Genomic DNA, 21,745 nt, shown 5'->3' with positions numbered 1-21,745 from the left:
AAATCCATGGGGAATAATCAATAGGGCGGATAAATCCAGCCTCCAATAATTTTTCAATCTCAGCCTTAACAAGCAAAGCTACCTTAGGATTCATTTTTCAAATCTTTTGTTTCACAGGTTTAGCATCAGGAACTAAGACAATATTATGAGTGACAATCTTAGGATCTATACCAGGCATGTCAGAATATGTCCAAGCAAAGATCTCAGGGAATTCATGCAATAAGTCTTCATATTGTTTTTGTTCTTCTTCATCCAAACATTTTCCAATTCTAATAGCTTTTTCTTCATTGCAAGGATCCATCTTAACATCAATGGTGTCACTTATAAGAAGATTACTTTGTTGAGGAGTATCCTTTAACTGAGGAAATTTTTTCACAATCTCATCGTTATCAGTCTCTTTTCCAAAATAGGCTTCAGTGTTCAAACAATAAGGGAATCCCCTATTGTGATGATAACGAGGAAGAGTATCATATGCTCCTAAAAACTCAGCTAAAGCATCATCGATAGGAAAAACATCCAAAGTACAGGTACACGAAGGATCAATATACTTAGGGTGTCTCATTGGTAGAGATGTAGAAATAACATTAACACTAATGCATGGTCTTTTAGAAGCTTTAGTGCGCTTCCAGGGATTATAACCAAGTCCAAAGGCATAATCATAAAGATTATTCTCTAGAGGAACCTTTATTCCTTGTTCGTGAGCGCCACAACCATTTCCATTATACCCATGCTTAGCTAGAATACGAAAACCATGACCATAATGATCAGCCATTTCAGAAAGAGAAGGTGGTTTTTCATAAGACAAAGAATCAAACCCTTCAGAATTAGAAGTGTGAGGAGAACAAGTCTGAGAAGCAGCCACGAAGTTATTGCTCATAGGCTCAGGTAATGTTGATTGATTTTTAGCTTCTTCCTTCTTTTCAACTTTAAGCTCTCTAGAAGGAACCTTATATTCACCTACAAAGGTGGGATTAAAATCAAGAGATCCCCAATCATCTTCTGCGAGAGCCTTCTTAGGATCAAAATCCTTCTTATGTGTAGATTCAAGTCGAGAAGAATCCTCTTCAGGAGCTCCAGACTCATCCAAAGAATTTTGATCATCAAAGAGCGAGGATTCATTGATAGGTATCTTGTTTAAAGAGTCATCACTAGACGAGGAAGGCTTAGAAGAACCCCCTTTGGAAGTAGATGTTTGTAAACAAGCTTGGAAGTTAGTATCACCTATCAAGGTATATGTCTTATTGTTATAAATAAATTTAACTTGTCTATGCAATGTAGAGGGGACAGCTTGCATACTATGAATCCAAGGTCTCCCTAATAGCAAGTTGTATGTTAGATTTCCCGACATAACATGGATAGGAGTAGGCAAAGTAACAGGCCCCACTATGATGGGTAAGGTGATAATACCTAATGAAGTCTTAGCCACATTGTCAAAGCCTCGAATAGGATGAGAGTCAGGCTCAATAAGGGATGTATCCACATTCATCTTATGCAATAGATTAATGCTACACACATTAAGACCAGAGCCATTATCTACTAGTGTTCGTCTTATAGCATATCATTTATGATAACCACAATCATCAAGGGATCATATTGATGTTGAATTTCACTAGTAGGCAACTCATCTTGAGTAAACACAATATGAGCTATAGGATTCATCACAGAGTTAACCAAAGACACTATATCACCAGATGTATTCGGTGGAGGAACATTCAAATCTTTCAAAGCATCTTGTAACATTTCGTGATGAGCAGAAGAAGTTTGAATCAAATCCCAAAGGGATATCTTAGCAGGGGTAGCTTTAAGTTGTTCTATGAGATCATATTCCTTGCCAAGAACTTGTGAAATACGTGGACCTTGCGGAAGAATTGGTTGAGGATTAGGAAGAGAAACTGGAGTAACAGGAGGAGGATTAGGCTGCCTATTATTTCTAGTATGATAAGTATGAGCAACCGCATGATAACTCTCTCTAGTTAATTGCTTGGCATAACTATAAGGACTTATAGGCTTTCTTCCTTGCACAGTGATGATAGGTTTATTCGGAGTAAGAAAGGAATCATGACCATACCCTCCTTGGACAATAAGGAGAGGTGATTTAGGAGCTTGAAAGGTGGGAGAAGGACAAGCACCTTGGACTTCAAAGAGAGGCTTATTATGCTCATTCAGGTTTATCATGTTAACTAATTTAGAAGTTTTGTTCTTGTTTAGAGATTTTGATAAAGCCACAAAGTCATCAAGAGCATCATCCAACAAAGCATGATCATATCTATTAAAAGGTTTATCTTTTGATTCAAAAGGAGACATTTCCTCATAGAGGGGATTATTGAAAACAACCATGTTACTAGATTCAGTGGAAGAGTTGATAGGAATGTACCCTTGAGAGGAATCATTCAACTTATCTTTCTCATCACAACGAAATGGCATAGTAACAAGGTTTATGAGTTTTTGGTAAAATGAAGGTTTGGCCTCTTTAGGATTCAAAAAATCATCTAAAGCTTCATCTAATTCATCTTGGCTATACTCATAATCGGCATAATTGCATACATCATCATAAATATGAACATCTTGCAAATAAAAATCCGACATTTTGAAATAAAAGTTGCATAAAACTTAGACACATGATGCAAAGAAACAAAGAAACACACTCTCTTTTTTTTTCTTTTTTTTTTTTTGAAAATGAAACACACTAAATCTAGATCTAGATCTAACAAATGCAATGCAAGAGAAAGAAATAATTCGATTCACGTCGGGTTCACCAAAATGTGTAGGGGAAAAAGCGAGACTAGGTTAACATGTCCTAATCCTACCTTTTGACACACATTGTGGAATACGAAAGAGCCTAGAGGTATCACACAATTGGCTACTTCTTTTTGTGGAAGAGAGAGCCATGGGCTACCTATTAGGATTTCTATTCCTTTGTTGTAATTGAAAGATAAAATGATGCAAGTTCAATCCCTAACCCCAAAGTGCAAGTATGAACTAATAGCAAGATCGCAAAATTGAAGTTAAACAATGGAAAGCTGCAAACACAAGGACAAGACAAGAATGCAGATGTGTACCTGGAATTAAAATATGAGTGAGAATGTTCGGGATGGGGGCGCGGGTGCCACTGTCCTGATTTTGTTCCTAAAACTGCACCTGAAACTGCCACTTTGCAACCTGGAAAACTGTCGGAAATGCTAAAAATTGCTGTCTGTCAAGAGGACCAGGGTGCCCAGCGCCCCTGTCCTAGGGACCAGGGCGCCTAGCACGCCTGTCTTGGCAGGACTAGGGTGCCCCATGGCCCTGTCCTGGTCTTCTGCTCTGAAACTTGGTGTATGGTTCAGTCTCCGTCTGCTTCTTTCAGATCTGCAACTCGTTGTCTGAATCTCGAAATCTACACTTATATCTGAAAAGGTGTTTGGGCGGCTATATAGGGTTTTGCCTTAGTCAAACCCCTGCTCTGGTGATTTCCACCTCCATGAATAGCCAAGTTGTATTGTAAAAGTAGTGTGTGTGTAGACCTTGTGTGTGTGCAAGATCTAAAATGCAAGTAAGCAAACTAGAGCAACCTAGAAAGTAAACCCTAATTGCTTGTAAATGACAATGTAAATGCTCCAAATCAGGATGTAGAGTGATCTAAAGCATGAATACAAATGATGTAAGGAAGCTTATGCAAAGACATGAAAACAACATGAAATCATACCCAACCCCAAGGGGGGGTACAAGCCAATCTTCAATCGGTGATCCCTTATTGCTCTTCAATGCCTTCAAAGCCCTAAATGGATGAATGAAATTGATGGATGCTTGATGGATGGATGTTGAATGTTGTTGAAGTCTTCAAAGATCTGCTCTTTCATTGCATAGAAGGTTCCTGAAAACAAAATTTGGATCTCTTCAAATGAAGAAAGAGAGCTCTTATGTATGAAACCCTAGGTATTAATTCCAACTTTTGGCCGACCTAGAGATTGAATCTCCCACCAATTTCTTGGGGTTAAGCTTTATTTTATGATTGGATCGCGCTCCTAAAATTTCGGGAAAAATGTCCGGGACCGTGTGCACTCTGGGCGCCACGGTCCCGACAACTTTTCACCAAATTTTCAGGGCCGTCGGATATGATGATTTTAGAGCGAATCCCGAAGTTACAGGTTATTTCGAGATGTTTTGGCCCCCGAAATCAAGCCCCCAAGTTCAAAATAGGACCTAATTAGGGTTTTTGATTAAATGATATATTGGAGGAATAAAATGAAAGGGGCACACTTTAATGAAAAGGGCCCAACTTTATGATATGGGAGATGATAAGATAGAACCTTAGACCTAATTAAGTTGATTAATTAAGTGCTAAAGGGAAAATGCGATGCAAAGTGCAAGATGCGCCAAGGCGGGAGCTAAACCAGGTGTGAAATTGTACCACCCTAGCAAGTGCATACAATTTACGATGCTACAGTTGGTTCACCCATCTTTTTAGATTTTGATCTTGTTTCAACAGGCATGTCACTTATGCAAATGCAATATTTTGGAATCTTTCAAAGACAATATATGATATGCAACTAAATGCAAACTAAATGAATGAGAGTGCAATCTATGGCAAGAATGCAACCTATGTTTTTGGTTGTTTTTCAAGATTTTGACAAACTTTTTGGAATGCAGATCTAAAAGATACCCTTAGGAAATTGAAATGATGTCTAGACCTCAAAGGACAAAAGGACCAAGTGACAAAAGGACAAATGACAAAGTCTCCCCTATATGCTTGGATACTAAGCTAGGTTTGACCAAATGACAATAATGACATAAAAAGAAAAGGTTTGATAAGGTCTAGACTTCTTAACAATGACTTAGGGTTTATCAAAGATTTGGATTACTCAAGTATGAAAAAACCTAGTTTTGGAACTATATGCAAAGGGACAATTACTATGCAAATAACCCTAATATGATATGATAATGACCTAAATTTAATGAAGAGACTTAGGGTATGCAAATATGAATGTATGAAAATGGTATTACTCTAATGCAAGAGGACACATGCAAATGGATGAGTTTTATTGATATGCAAAGGAGTATGACTTAGGTGAAACCTAACCTTGGTACTTGATAATGACTTTGCAAAATGCAAACCTAGGATGAACCTAAATCTAAGTGACATGAATGTTGAGACAAGATTTTGAAAAATGTTTGACAACCATGTTTGAAGATGTTTTGAACTTTGTTAAATGAAATGTTCTTATGTTTTAACCTTGTTTTGAATCAATTTGCCTTGTTTTTGAAATGAGATGCAATTCAACTTTTGACAAGCAAAGAAAACAAGATATTTCAACTTAGACTCAAGACAATCATGCTCATTCACACATTTCTTATGGTAGGCAAGGACATTAGGTACTTGAGCGGTAGACTCATTATGGGATTCAAGGAGAATACATAGATTCTTGACCCCACAGGCTCCTCTCCATGGCACTCACTTCTCAAGGCAGCCAAGCATCAGTCCCCATGGAAATCTCCCCATGGCGAACTTAGTATCTCTTCCAAGTATCTGAACTTGTCCTTCTCAAGCAACTAGAAGGATTTTTGGCCTCTAAATACAAGGTGTTTAGTAAGGATATCTGTTAAGTGTTACTCCTTGATGTCACACAAGCGTGATTGAGACATTAAGCCCATCAAGATACCAAACAAATGTAGTCGTGCAAGCATGATTTAGACCGTGAGGCCCTACTTAGATGCTGATATGAGAAAGAGTTCAAGGGTCATCACTTCCCAAGTAACTGCAATTCCCACGTAACCCTTCCTTCAAAGCTTTCGCCCATCAGGTATTTGTTTATAGTGAGTTAGAATGCCAAGGTATTCTAGCCGTACTCACTTTGGGTCATTCCCTTCTCATGATTATCACTTGCTTGCAAAAGAAAATGGTCAGGAAGGTAGGCCCTCTAAAGGTGACACACAATCAAAGACATGAGCATGGTATTGAAGATCTGGATTTTTGATCACCCTAAGAAGGATGAGAGCATACTCTCCTCCTCCAATGTCAAACTCAACAATCAAAGCAAACATATATTCATTCCATCCTATTTAGAAATCATACTAGGTGCCTAAATATTAATTGCAAACACAAAGTTTAGTTGTAGTCCAAGGCAACCTGCAAAACCCAAGTCAGAAGTTTGATATGTTTAGTCTTTGACTATCGAACCTGCATAAAATGTGTTAGTAGTTTCATTTGTTGTCTTTTTCATGCATATGTCAAGGTTCTGCATAGAGAATCAGTACCAAAAAACCAAAAAGTAGAAACAACATGCAAAACAGAACAATTTGCAAGTAAAAACACACTGCCTTTTACCTCTGTTTCTGTCCCTACACAGGCGCAGAATGTCTGACATAGGCATATAATGTCTGACACAGGCACATAATGTCCTTAATACAGGCACAGAATGTCTGACATAGGCGCAGAATACTTGACACAGGCATAGAAGTTCCCAGAAAACCCTGCACTACCCTATTTCTTGGGTTTTTGACCTGCAAATCATCTCAAAAGCACTCAAAAGCATGGTTAAGTGGTTAGATTCACATCGGGTTCACCAATTAATGTAGATAGGAATCTACAAATCATCACAAGGAAATCAAAATACTAATCTAGCTCAATCACGAAAGCTCAAATGCAATGATCAATCCTAAACACACTCAATAAAGACATGAAAGCAAAACATTCAAGATTAAAAGCTAAGCAAACCAAATGAAGATCTGAATATCTCCTTCATGTGGCTCCATTGTCCTTCTTTCTTCTCCAAATAGCCTTTGTTTGTGGATCTCACCTTCAAGTGCAAAAAAACTAATGTGAAAGCAAGATTGAGATTGGCACAAGAATACTCAAAGCGTGATTGATTCGACAAAGTAATTCCAACAAGTGATTATTAGATCAGGATTGAAGAAATTCATCCAATTTATAGATAAATTGGAGAAATGATCAAATTAGCATGATTCAATTCAAATGGAAATTGCAAATCAATATGACAAATTATGACAAATTATGACAAATTTGCACTTTCTATGAAAAATTGATTGATTGATAATTCATGACAAAATTATGACAACTTTCTATGTGAAAATTGATTGATTGTCAATTATGACAAATTATGACAAATTGAAATGTCATTCCCATGAAATTAGGAGGAAAATAGGAGGAAATTGAATTAGAAATTAGGAAAATTAGAAAAATAGAAAATAGGAACTAGGAAATTAGAAAATGAGGAAATAGGAAATTAGTGAATGAATTAATAATTTTTCATTTATTAATTAATTCACAAAGAGGGAATTTAGAAATTGATGAATTTAGGAAATTAGGTAAATTAATTAATAATTTGTCATTTATTAATTAATTCACAAAAAGAGGAATAATTAGCCAATTAAATAAACATTTAATTGTGACTTGAAGACCTAGGATAAATAAATAACTTATTTAACCTAGAGAGAGAAATGACAAATAGGATTAAATGAATAAATCATAAAACCCTAGAAGATGAATTAGAAATGCAAGGATGACAATTAGGTCTTGACAAAGGATAATCGATATCGATTCGATTTAATCATGATTCTGACTGATAAAGGACCAATGCTGATAAATGATGTGATTGATAAATGCGCCAATTGATGAGGAACAATGACTAATTGATCCAAATTGACACAATTGAGAAAGACGACGATTGATGACAAATTGATCGCAAAAAATGACAAAATTGACAAGAAGACAAGGATCGATGACAAAATAGATTGCAAAATGACAAGATTGATGACAAATCGATCAAAAGACAAGAATCAATGACAAATCGATCGCATGATGACAAGATTACTAAGAGGACAAAACCCTAATTAGGATTGATGATGTCCAAAATGATGACAAATGAATATGCACATTTGATGCGACAAGATAAGATTGACCAAAATCATGCCAAAAATTGCTATCGAAAAGACCAAATTCGAGAGCGAGATAAATGAAGAATGAAGAAGAAGGAATCAATGCTCGCAAATGATAAAGACCAAGTGCGTGACATAGGATAAAATGTTAATGGGACGCAAAAACCTAAAATAAGGCAATGCGCAAATGTTAAAGTATGATTCCGCAAGTGTTGACCATTTTTGGGTGTCTACAAGAAGAAACCTTCTATTTATATGCGGGAGGCAAAGATCTTAGCACCTTGTCAACAATTTCATCTTCCTCAATGCTTCCACCGACACATCTGATACCTAGGACAAGTTCATTCACCTTAGCCATAAAAGAATGTATGTTCTCATCTTCTCCCATCTTCAATGTCTCATATTTTCCTTTCAAACTTTGCAACTTAGCAACTTTCACCTATTTGTCACCTTCATACAAGATCTCAATCTTCTCCTAGATCTCATGTGTGGTCTGAAGTCCCATTAAATTTACCATTTCTGAATCAGTTAGGGTACTACGCAATTCTTCCTTCACTCTGATGTTATAGTCCGCTTCCTTAACCTCATCCAGAGTAGATGGTCCATTATAAAGAACAACATAGGGATTCTTTGTGGTCAAAGGGGGAGTAGAAATATGTATGTGTATTGTGAAAATTTTGTATGTATTGTTAAGGGGGAGTTGAAATATTGTTGTACAATTTTTGTAAGCACACTTAGTTGCAAAGTTGTAAAATTTTCTAAGTGTTGCCATCAATGCCAAAGGGGGAGCTTGTTGGCTTAATGATGATTGTAATGAATGACTTCATGTGTTGTCATTGATGGAACATGTACACAGACACATATGTTCACATTGTCATTGTAATCTTAGACAAACTGGTATTACTTCTAAACTTACTTGTATTGCAACCAGTATTGGATGTTTAGTTTATGATGGTTTAGAGAGTGTCAAAATGGTACATGATGACAACCGGTATATGCAAGAATGACTTGACACTAGCTTGGAGATTCAACATAAACCATCAAAGAACCAAATGGAGGACAATTGGTTTACATGTTGATAGTGGCTAACTCTTAATTGGTATCGTTGTTCCAACTGGTATTCATTGATTATGTGATGAGTTACCCCTAACCGACAAATTTTGGTGGTTATTTGTGATGAGTTATGTTTGATTGTTCAGATACACTGAACCTAGGAAATTGTGATATGATTTCCAAACCGACATGAAATCCAAATGTCTATTAATGACATTATGATGAACTATTTTTATGTTATGATGTGATTCAAGATAGAATTGTTAAGTTGTTGAAGGCATTCCAGAATATGTTGGTGATGCAGTTTTGAGTGCACATAAGAGGATATATTCAAGCAAGTTGTGCTACTTCTAGATCACACCACTTGTTTTTTTCTAATCACTACAACAGTCAAATCCCCTAATCGGGTAAGCTCTAACAAGCTTCATTGTACAAATCCTTTAACAAGGTGATCCATTAGTTTGGATTTTGAAATCCTCTACCGTGGTTACTCCTAATAGGGTACTACCTTTAACAGGGTATAGTTCCTAACAGAGCTTTGGGATCTTTAGCGGGATTCGCTTCTAGCAGAGCATTTTTGTAAGCCCTTAACCGGTCAGTTACCTATTACTGTAGATAGTTAACTTGTGAGTCCCATCTCACCATGGTTTTTCCCATTTGGGTTTTCCATGTATAAACACATGTTATGGTAGATTTTTTACTTATTGTGGATGCTTTTATATCATTTTGGATTTCATGCATAGTGTTTAGTAAACTTGATAAGTATCTCTACTGGTCAGTGTTTAAAGTAGTATTGTTTTTGGTGTCACTGATTTACCCCCCTCTTAGTTCTTTATAAGTCTATCAATTGGTATCAGAGCTTAACTTCTTTAAGGCTTAATCACTTGGAAGGAAACCCTAAAGCCACCATGGTGTATATGAGCTACTTTGAGATGGCTAGAGTTCTTGAAGCTACCAAGGAAGAGATTGAAACCCTAAGGGTTAGATTTAAAGCTTGACAAGTCAAAAGGAGAGAGCTGACTGAACAAGTATTGGAAATATCTGATAATAGTTCTTCAAATGAAGCTAAAATTGATGCATTAGCTGAAGAAGTTGAAAAAATGAATGGTGAGATGCTAAATATGAGAAGAGAGTTAGAAGCCCTAACTATCCGCATGAGTCAGGATTTGGAAGCTAGGAGGGCAGCTGAAGACCTTGTCAAAAAAAGAGATCATGAGATTGCTAAGATCAAACAAGAGAATGCAACTTTGCATGAGCATTGGCATGCAAAAAAAGAAGAAAAAGAGGCTTTGCAGCTAGATCTTGAAATGGTATTATCCCTAAGAGAGACTCTTACAAAACATAATGAAGATCTTACCAGAGAGCTCACTGAGGCTAATGGAAAGCTGGAAAAGTTCAATAAGAGTTCTACTATGCTAGACAAGTAGATCCAATCTCAGAGGATGAAAGGAGGTACATCTAGACTAGGCTTTAATACACCTGAGAAAGGAGAGTCTTCTGGTACAAAGAGCAACATTCACAAGGACAAAAATGCTCCTAAGGCTAACAAGCCTACCGGTAAGAAAGTTTTTAAACCTATTTGCTTTGTCTGTCATAAACTTGGACATACTGCAAATGTGTAGAAACAGACACAATGAGAATACAAGCTATAGTCCATATACTAGGTATGTACCTAGGAGATTTGAAGGTAACTGTTTTACATGCAACATGTATGGACATAGATCAGTTGAATGCAGATATGGAGCAAATAATATAGTTTCTCACATGAATCTAAGACCTAATGGTAATAGAAGGAGAACCTATGACAACCAGGGTAACATGAATTGGTAGAAACCCTATGTCAACTAGTTTAGTCCATTTGAGATGGAAAAGGTAACTAATGTCATTGGCACCATTTGTAACAATTATCGTCATGTGGCTATGAACTACAGAAGGGGAACTATAAGAGGCAATGCAGGACCTTGGAGATCATCTAGAATGGTCTGCTATCACTGTCACAAACTCAGACACATGACAAAGTTCTATAAAACCAGAAAGAACAAACCAGTTAATCATTCTATAGACCAGAAAGGAAAGCAAAAGGTAAATGTTGAGAAAACCAGAGAAGAGATGAACGAAATCTAGAAAAAGAAGAGTGGTGATATGCCTGCAGAAGAACTTAATCCTTCACCTAGTGTGGAGAATCTTGCACTGGTGAATTAAGCATTTTCAATAGGGCTAAGGGGAGCATAGCGGTAAATCTACTTTCGGACCCCTTGAAAGATGTGTGGTAAGAAAGTTTGGATTTTTGAGTTGATATGTGTGAAATCTTGATATCTTTGTTTATTCATTTTATGAAAGACTGTCAACCAGTTTTTCACCTGTTAATATTGGATATATAGTTAAGCAGTGTTTTAGGGTTTGTAACCCTAGTGGTTGAGCAATTAATCCAGTAGGTAATGATGACTAAAGCGAGTTTTACTATGTTATTTTTACCCTAAATGCATTTGAAAGAGAATTCTTAATCACTTGCAGAGTGAAAAGAGAATTGCTAGCTAGTTGTAGACAAAAATGTGTTATGAAATACATGATTGAAGCTAATTCAAAGATTAGTGAAGGTGGAACTAGTGTGCATTTGAGTAATCAAATAGAAATCAAGGTAGCATGGGAGAATTAAGGTATTTCTTTGTAAATCCCTTTCAAAATCGAGTTTTATCAGAATGGCATCATCATTTAAGCAAGTAGAGAGACTTATGATCACATCTGAACCTATGGAGGTTATGGAATCTGAACAAATTGTGTCATACAATGCTTTGTCTCAAGTTCCTGATGGTGTTATCGTAAAAGGTGATTTGTCTAGTTATATTGACTACAAAATTGAAGATTTAGGATCATTGTCAATATACTCTCAATTGAAATCCCTGTGTGATAAGAGCAGAAAGATCAAACCGGAGTATATTAGGGTTTATGAGAAGGGTTTTCATAATGTAGCTTATTTTCTTGAGGATTTTGAAGAGGAACATTTTAGAATCATTCTTAGTCGAGTTCATGGTGAAAATATGTATCTGGAAAGATCACATACTATAACTAAGGAAGCTATCCATGTTGTGACTAGTTTTTGGTCAACCGGTGAAGTTCCCAAGCTGAGGGGAATTTGTAAAGAAACCATAACAAATTTAACTCAATCTACCTCTGATGGGCGTGCTTTCTAAGTTAACAATATTAAGGAACCAACAGTTAAATTGGCTACCATGGCTATAGGCTATAGGATATTCTATTCCAATAGAATGAATTATGTACCGTCTACAGCAATGCATACAACCTATAGAGTGATTGCTGAGAATGCAAATTATGACCTATGTGAGGCCATAAGAAGTCAATTGATGTTAAATCTATAATCAATTAAGAAAGACAATAGTCAAAAGTTCAAATTTGGTCAGTTATTGATTGGTTTATTCTTTTACTTTCAGAATTTCATACCAGGAATTGGTGACATTGAATGGTCAAAACACCTACCGGTAACTGCTCAGATCAACATTAGCATTAAGGATGTTAACAACACTTTCTCTACTGCAATGAACATGTACTTGAATGAATTTGAAAAAAAAATGAGTATGAGGGTAAGGCTATCTGAAGACGTGGTGAAAAACTTTGCTAAGGACATCATTTTCACAGTCACCATTGATTTTTGTCTCATGGAAGCTATCGAACCAAGGGAGGATGAAATGGAAGACATGAGCTATGAAGTCAATTATGACTTTTTGATCAGTTATGCTAATAAATTGTTGGCATCTCCAGTGGATAAGAAAAAGAAAAGACTGGGAACATTTGAGGAGCAAACTGGACAGACTCAAACTAGTAGTGCTCAACCTAGTAGTGTTAAAGGAAAGAAGAAGAAGGTTGAGAAAGCACCCTCAACACCTTCTGTACCTGCTAATACAAGAGTGACACAAAGTGTCCAAGTCAAAAAGGAATAGGTACCCAAAGGGAATGCTATGAAGCAGACTGCAACAAAGAAGAGAGGCAGACACCTGATTCTTCAAGCAAAATCTGATGATACTGACACTGAGGAGGAACCCAAGAAAATGAAAGTAACTGGTAAAGTAGCTAAACCAGAAGAAGAAGTCCCAAAGGCAAGTGTTCCTATTAATGTTTTATCTTACAAGCCTATGACTGATTTTGAGAAGACATTGAAAACATTAGGGAGGAATACATTTGATAATGTGAAAAAATGTTTTGATTCATTTGATGAAGACCAGAAGGAACAAATTATTCAACAGGTCTTCGATTACCCTAGGACCTTAAAGATGATATTTCTAATTCTTTGTACTCTATTCTTGAAAATAAGTGGCAAAAAGATATTGACCAAGATCAAGAAATTATTGACAATGTATTTATTCAATATTTTCCTGAATTATCTAGAGATGAATTAGTTGCCTTACTTGATAATTACAAAGGACAGTTTATTTCTAAGGAAAGAAGATTGAAGTTATTAAATGGGAAAGCTCAATCTATTGAAGTTGAAACTCATCAGATAGCTCGAAATGTTCAATGGATGCATAAGCATACAAAGTCTTATAATGATGATCAAACAGAGCCTGAAGTACGACAGGAGATGGATGAGGAAAAAATAGTGCAAGTTGATATTGTCTATCCTATCAAGAAAAAGGATAACATTACTTCCCAACCAGTGATCTTTGTTGATGAAATACAAGACACCATTGATCTATCTGGCAATATTATTGAACCAGATAAGCAACCATTGATTATTACTATTTCATAGGTTAAAGCAGTGGATGTACCAACAACTCAACCAAGTGTGGATATTCCACCCCCACTGGTAAAAGATCAAAAAATGAAAATACAAAAACCACTGGTTTCATAGGCTACTCAGAAGAATCCTGCAGAAAAAGTTGGAGAGAAGCCCTCTGAACAAGGAAAGGAACAAGAGAAAGAGAAAACCAAGGAGAAGAAATCTGCTGAACAAGAAAAGGCATTAGTCAAGCAGCATAATGATGATGATGATGACTCATTAGGAATCAAAGGGCCTATAGATGTAGAGAATATGAGTGCATCAGAACTTATGGAGATTGCAACTATGATGCAATCCAGGGCTCAGAAGAAGAGACTTAAGGAGTAGAGGAAGGAAGCATAAACTATCCAAACTGTTGTGGAGATTTTGTCTAGTCTTCTACCGGAGATTGATATTGGGAATTTGTCAACTCCTATTGGAAAGCTTGGCTAGTTGTTTGTTGATGCCTCTAACCAAATCAAGTCTCTTGAGGAAGCAGCTCAGACTTTGGCTGAGAAAAATTACAGGAAGAAAAGAGGTGAACACATAATGAAAGATATTGGTACAGGGAATATTTCTTTATCCCTGAACAAATATCTTTTGAGAAAAGCTATTGATATAGGAGGTATAATTATAGCCTACACAACCAATTTTTCATTTTTTAATACTGATTTAGTTAAGAGGCGACAAGAGACAAAACTGGAACTGGAAAAGATATGTACTGCCTACATACGTTTACAGGATTTAGTCTTAGCTTTTGGAAAATTTGTTGATGATTTGCAAAATCAGTTAGATATGTATGATTTTTAATAGCTAAGAGACTCTGATCCCTAAAGGAGTTAAAGAACTTATTGAGACCTAAAGTGGACATCCTGCAACGAGCTTATAAGAATGCAAAAGTAGTTTTCGCTACTCCAGAGATGAGTATAGTTGATGCAATAGAAGAATTTTTTGCACAGGTTATGACAACCATTGAGATTACTGAAACCTTATTGGAAACATGGGAAAATATTTTTTCTCAAATGAAGCTTACTTTCAGTAATATTCTCTTGAAAATTGAAGTGAACACTCCTTAATACAAACTTTTAAGTTTTTGTATATGTAAAATTTTGATGCAAATTTTGCTATATATATATATATATATATGTATTTTACTTTTCAATTTGGCATTGTTGTCAAAGGGGGAGTAGAAATATGTATGTGTGTTGTGAAAATTTTGTATGTATTGTTAAGGGGGAGTTGAAATATGGTTGTACAATTTTTGTAAGCACACTTAGTTGTAAAGTTGTAAAATTTTCTAATTGTTGACATCAATGCCAAAGGGGGAGATTGTTGGCTTGATGATGATTGTAATGAATGACTTCATGTGTTGTCATTGATGGAACATGTACACACACATATGTTCACATTGTCATTGTAATCTTAGACAAACTGGTATTACTTCTGAAGTTACTTGTATTGCAACCGTTATTGGATGTTTAGTTTATGATGGTTTAGAGAGTGTCAAACTGGTACATGATGACAACCGGTATATGCAGGAATGACTTGACACCAGCTTGGAGATTCAATAGAAACCATCAAAGAAGCAAATGGAGGACAATTGGTTTACATGTTTATAGTGGCTAACTCTCAACCGGTATCGGTGTTCTAACTAGTATTCATTGATTGTGTGATGAGTTATCTCCGTTCGTGATGAGTTACCCCTAACTGACAAATTTTGGTGGTAACTTGTGATGAGTTATGTTTGATTGTCCAGATACACTACACCTAGGAAATTGTGATATGATTTTCAAGCCAACATGAAATTTAAATGTCTATATAATGACATTATGATGAACTATTTATGATATGATGTGATTCGAGATAGAATTGTTAAGTTGTTGAAGGCATTCCAGAATATGTTGGTGATGTAGTTTTGAGTGCGCAGAAGAGGATCTATTGAAGCAAGTTGTACTACTTCTAGATCACACCACTTGTTTTTTTCTAATCACTACAATAGTCAAATCCCCTAACTGGGTAAGCTCTAACAAGCTTCATTGTACAAATCCTTTAACAAGGTGATCCATTAATTTGGATTCTGAAATCCTCTACCGAGGTTACTCCTAACAGGGTACTACCTTTAACAGGATATAGTTCCTAATAGAGCTTTGGGATCTTTAACAAGATTTGCTCCTAGCAGAGTATTTTTGTAAGACCTTAACTGATCTACCTATTACTGCAGATAGTTAACTTGTGAGTCCCATCTCACCATGGTTTTTCCCATTTGGGTTTTCCACATTTTTCCCATTTGGGTTTTCCACATATAAACACGTGTTATGGTGGATGTTTTTCTTATTGTGGATGCTTTGATATCATTTTGGATTGCATGCATAGTGTTTAGTAAACTTGTTAAGTATCTCTACCGGTTAGTGTTTAAAGTAGTATTATTTTTGGTGACTCTGATTCACCCCCCTCTCGGTGCTTTATAAGTATCAAATTTATGCTAAGATGAACTGTAATACCCTACACCACCAAGAATACTACATAACATGCAAATTAATAGTGGTTGATGAAAATCACCAAAAACTCACACAATGATCAATGTGGGTCACCAAAACAAATAGGACACGACAAGGAAACACCAATAAGCATGTTAGAATAATTCAGAATAGTTGCACCAACACCATTTTTCAAATCTTCATCGGTCAACATTTGAAAGCTCAATAATACAACCAATCAGCAACTATCATGAAGAAAGATAACTTGTGGAGTACCAAATCATGAACCATCTGAAATGAAGATACACAAGACCAACCAAAACAATATCCCAAAGTCGCAACACAAGATCTGATCACACTGGAATATACTAGAGGAAATATCAACCTCTGCAAAATAGTGATCAACAAAACCAAACTACAAAACTGGATCAAAAAATATTTCCAATCACACAAGAATAAATCATAAGAATATGTTGACATCAATGACAACAACAAATCCTAGCAGTAGTAATGAACAACCATGACCAACACAATCAACATGTATGTATAAGGCCAACTTTTGCAATATATTTGGTATATTATTTTCATTATTTTAAAATTTAAAATTTAATTTAATTTTCTTTTGGTTTATTGTTAAAAATTGATTTATAATAACACTACATAACCAAATTGTCTTGGGTAAAACCATATCTTTGACTAATATATGTGTTAGCTTATGTAGGTTGTAATAATCATTTTTATAGTTTAGAAAAAAAAAGTTACCAATAGTCATCAAGATTATATCAGCAATATACTTGTTGTCTTTAGTTAACAAGAATTACTTAAAATAAGATAATTATCTCCACATAACCTAACATTTTTTATAAAGTTAAATTGATTAACTTTCAAAAGATTCCTCTAATATTACCACTTACATCCATTTATTTGACACAATTAAATATATTTAATAAATGTAATTATATATAAAACGTATTTATCATAATGGTTTATTACATTATAATTCATAGTACATTAGACTCTCTATTTATCTCAAAACAAATTATATCTTTATTCACAATATACAAAACATAAACTTGTTGAAATTGACATTCAAATTACATTTATTTTTAAATACTCAAAATCATTTATAAAAAAATGAGAGACTTGTAAGTAAAAATTACAACCCTTAATTCTTTTCTTTTCTCTTCTAGATATTGTTTAATTACTCAATGTTTTTTTTTGACTTAGGCCCATTCTCTTAGCGTCATTGAATTCTAACTACTCTATTTTGAGATGAATTCCCTTCATAACCTATGTGTTGTATACAAAATTTTCATGACAATTTTTTTTAGTGCACCCAAATCTACAAGAGGTGTGTACAAATAGTATGTGTAGTTCACAATGACGATGTTTTTGATAATTGAAGTAGCAAACTAGGATGTTGTCCCTTAATACAAACCAACCCGATGGTAGCATCAAGCCATTAACACCAAGTTAACAACATTGAGTAGTCCAAAAAAAAGCTATACAAAATATATATAAGCCTTATAATAAAATAAGTTTTTAACAATAGTCAAGTATGAAATACTTAAACAAAAACTAATTATCAAAGAAACCATAGGGTGGTTAGGAAAATAGTTTGCCCCAATCTTCAATAAGGAACTTCAAGGGATCATTGTAATTGCTTTCATTATTAGCATCTTTTCCCAAGAGCTTATACAACAATAATATAGTAGTAGTCGAGCTATGCATGACTTTGGAGCTGAACTTGGAGACATGCACCAATTTTTTTCTCCAAGCCTGCAACCTTCACCTTCAAAGCCTCCAGGTCCACAATATTGGTTATCACAAGTGCATTCCTCCTTGGCAAGGTGTGTCTTCTCAATTGGGAGCTCATCCTATAGTGGTGGGTTGCTTTTGTTAGGTCAATGGGCTCTGGGGTACTCTCTGATTGGGCACTAGTAGTCTTCTCAGAGTATCTAACATCCTCCTCATCCTCCTCATCCTCTATCTCCTCCACTTACTCTAGATCATCCTTGTTGGTGTTTGTATCCTCCTTCCCTTTTTTCTTACCCACTAGCCTATTAGTATTATGGGGTTAGTGTTGTGCTCACCATTTTCATTCCCCTCACTGTCAATATCCTCAACACAAAATTCAGCCTAGAGTTTGGGATTTTTGGTCAAGAGGTAAGTTTAGCCTTCTTAGCGGCACTCAAAATGGTAGCAATATGTTTGATTTTCTATCTAGACTAGTAGTAGAAAGGCCAGAAGTAATAGGAGTGGTTTTATACCCCTTAGGGGTAGCTAGGCTTGAACTTGGCGAAGTAGAGTAGGCAGTTTTAGTAGCAATTTTACCAATGTCAAGGATTCTAAGGCATTTCTTTTTGCTCTTTCCATGAGAGTTCAAAATGGTTGCAGACATTGGGGATTTAGAATGCATAAGTACATATGCGACCACAATGCATTGGAAAAACACATAGCAAGGTGAAAATAGTAAATCCTAAAGATGAGGCCTTGATGGAGTGGAATAGGCTTCTTGTCTGAGTTTTTAGCAACATCAAGGGCATTTCCTATGGAGTTATCAAGGGATTTTATAAAGGGAGAAGGGGAAAAAAATCAAATAATTATGGTGTAAATGAACTACCAGGGGAAAATGGTAAAAAAAATAGACCTTAAACCTTCCTTCAAGAGTGAAACATTCTATTATCATTAGGCATACTTAGTGTTAGGGAGGAGGGAGCTCTTCATAGTCGAAACCACAATGCAATTTCACTATATTTTCTCCATCCTTGAAGAACAGGTCCAAGTTGTCATTGTCAACAACATGACTTTACTTCTTCCAACTCCTCCCTTTAGCGGGAAGACCAACCTCCCTAGATATGATATCCTCATTGACCTCAAAGGAAATGCCCCTCATTCTAACTCGATGATTCTCTCGGGACATAGTGAACTAAATGGAAAGATTTTCATCAAAGCCATTTATACTTTGAATAAATTGAGCAACCCCACCCTGGATATAAATATGATAAATAATCTCATTATATTTGAAATCTAAATGAAAACTAGGTTTGATTCTACCCTTCTTACCCCCCATTTTCACAATAGAATTGTAGAGAGATTTAGCCAAAGAACTCAGTAAAAAAATACAAAGAGTCATTAGTAGAATAAGGAAAAAGTTGATGAGCATGTATTAAATATGAGGTGTGTCTTAGTAATAGTAACTATTACAAATCACCCTCTATTTGGGATACCAAACGTGTAAATTGCTACCCAGAGTACAAAAATTAATTCCAGAAAAGGAAATCACAAAAATTGATGATCGTCACTCTCACCTTAAAGATATAATAGATATGATAGGGAAATAAATTTTCTATCCACATTAAGATCACAAAAGTACATCTATAATAACTATTAGGAAAGACCTATGAAAAGATACGACCCCAAGTTGTATCCACCCTAGTAGGCTCACTGATAGGAAGCTAGGTTGACGTACTGAGTGAACGTGGCCATGGCACAACATGAGTAAGACTCCACCAAAAGAAAGGGGCCCCACCATTGGCACCACAATCTAGGTCCACATGCAAAGTTGGCATGGATTAATAGGACATCATCCACGTCCTCCACATATTCCACACATAATTCAAATTTGAAAATCCCCACCAAAAGAAAACCCAATCATTCTCAACGATTATAAAGGCCCAAATAATAAACTCTTAGGAAGGGTATCCCACCACATTAGTCCAAATAATCAACCTAGAGAGTATATCTAGCATTGGACAATCATTCTAGCTGAGGCCAAATAAGACCCAAAAATAACCCAAGTAGAGGTAAGAAATGAAAACAAGATTATTGGTCTTTCAGGCCATTAAAACAATTATTAATTGTCCACTCCTCCAAAAGGAGGTTTCATACCCTAGAAGGAACACATTGAAATCTCTACCAACATCGTAGAAGGGTCATGGCAAGGCTCCATATTGCAAGAGAATCTACAACATTATTTCCCTCCCTATATATATGTTGTAACACAAATATTTCTAGTCCTAACAAGAGTTGCTTGATATTAGTGATTATAGTTTCAAGGGACTACCTAAAATTAGAGGATCCTTTGACAACATCAATAATAAGCTTGGAGTCCCCCTCAATAATGAGGTGTTTGATGTCAATCAATAGGGCAATTTTTATCCCCCACAAAAGTGCCATACCCTCAGCATGGCTATTGGTAATAGCACTAATGTCACCTACATAACAAGACAATATAACACCAAAAGAGGATCGAATAACTTTACCACCACCAACAGGCCCAAGATTACCCCTAGCCACCCCATTAAAGTTGATCTTGCACTTGTTAGGTCCTGAAGACAACTGAGAGGGGGGGGGGGTGAATCAGTTATCAAATAAATTCAAACCAAAAACAACTTAACCAACTTAATGCTTAATACCGGTAAACCAGTTCAATATGCAGGTAGACAGTTTTAACAGTTAATTGCTATACTGGTAAGGATTGGTGTATGAAACATAAACACAAAGTCATCCACAACACATAACACCAATATTTGTACGTGGAAACCCTGTAAGGGGAAAAACCACAGTGGGAAACCTTACCCACAATCAGATGATACTACTGTAGATAGTAAGTGTACATAAATGGGGTCTACACATGCAGAAAGGCCAAGCGCCTAGAGCTCACTGCTCAATCACAAAATGGGAGTCACACTGACTACTGTTGGATGGTTAAATCCAATAAGAATGTACTGCACAAAATAGTATCTTCATATGCTGAATTCAGTACCGGTGTAGTTCTTATTGTCTTCTCAAAAACCCTCCTTCAATCTTCAAATGATGTCTGCGTGTATAGCTCTGCTTATTCTCGCATATACCTTCACACAATCCTTTTTTGCATTCCACATCTTATCCTACAAATAAGATCTTACATTTATACCATAACCTAAGACCAATTTTAGTAGGTCGGCTCTACACGATAATACAATAAAATTTTTTTTCAAACAATACAATATCCGATGCAAGAACTGATTGAACATGTCGGCTTAATGCATTTACAACAATAATTAATCATCTCCATAGCGTGCCATGCTGATCTAGAAAAGATAAACCTACCTTTGTAACCCTGGACCTATTTGCCGATAACAACAAATATGAAAATATGAATATACCAATAAACAAAACTCCAGGACAAGATGTCCAAATGATTTCTTCAACATTACCAAGTGTTTTCCATATCATTCCAAGTGTCGGTGATCATTATATCTTTTCGGTGTACCAAATACCGGTGACTGTGCATGAGTCACTTGCTTGCCGGTGAATGTTGCTGATTCTCCAAAGTGCTAGAGTAGATAAGTGTTTAGTAGGTGTTGATATCAATGACAAAACCATACCAAAATACCAACAATCTCCCCCTTTGGTATTGATGGCAACACAAGATGGAAAAACCATCAAAGTGCCAAAACAGAAATGCCAAATACCAAATACCAACAATCTCCAAAAAGGTCATAACCAAAAATCAAAATATAGATACAGAGAGTAATAATCTCTCCCAAACAACAATCTCTCCCCCTGGGAGCAACATGTGTTT

Source organism: Cryptomeria japonica, chromosome 3 (genome assembly GCF_030272615.1).
Source record: "Cryptomeria japonica chromosome 3, Sugi_1.0, whole genome shotgun sequence".
Lineage (NCBI taxonomy): Eukaryota > Viridiplantae > Streptophyta > Pinopsida > Cupressales > Cupressaceae > Cryptomeria > Cryptomeria japonica.
The sequence above is the reverse complement of the archived record's forward strand: the minus strand, read 5'-3'. Positions refer to the sequence as shown.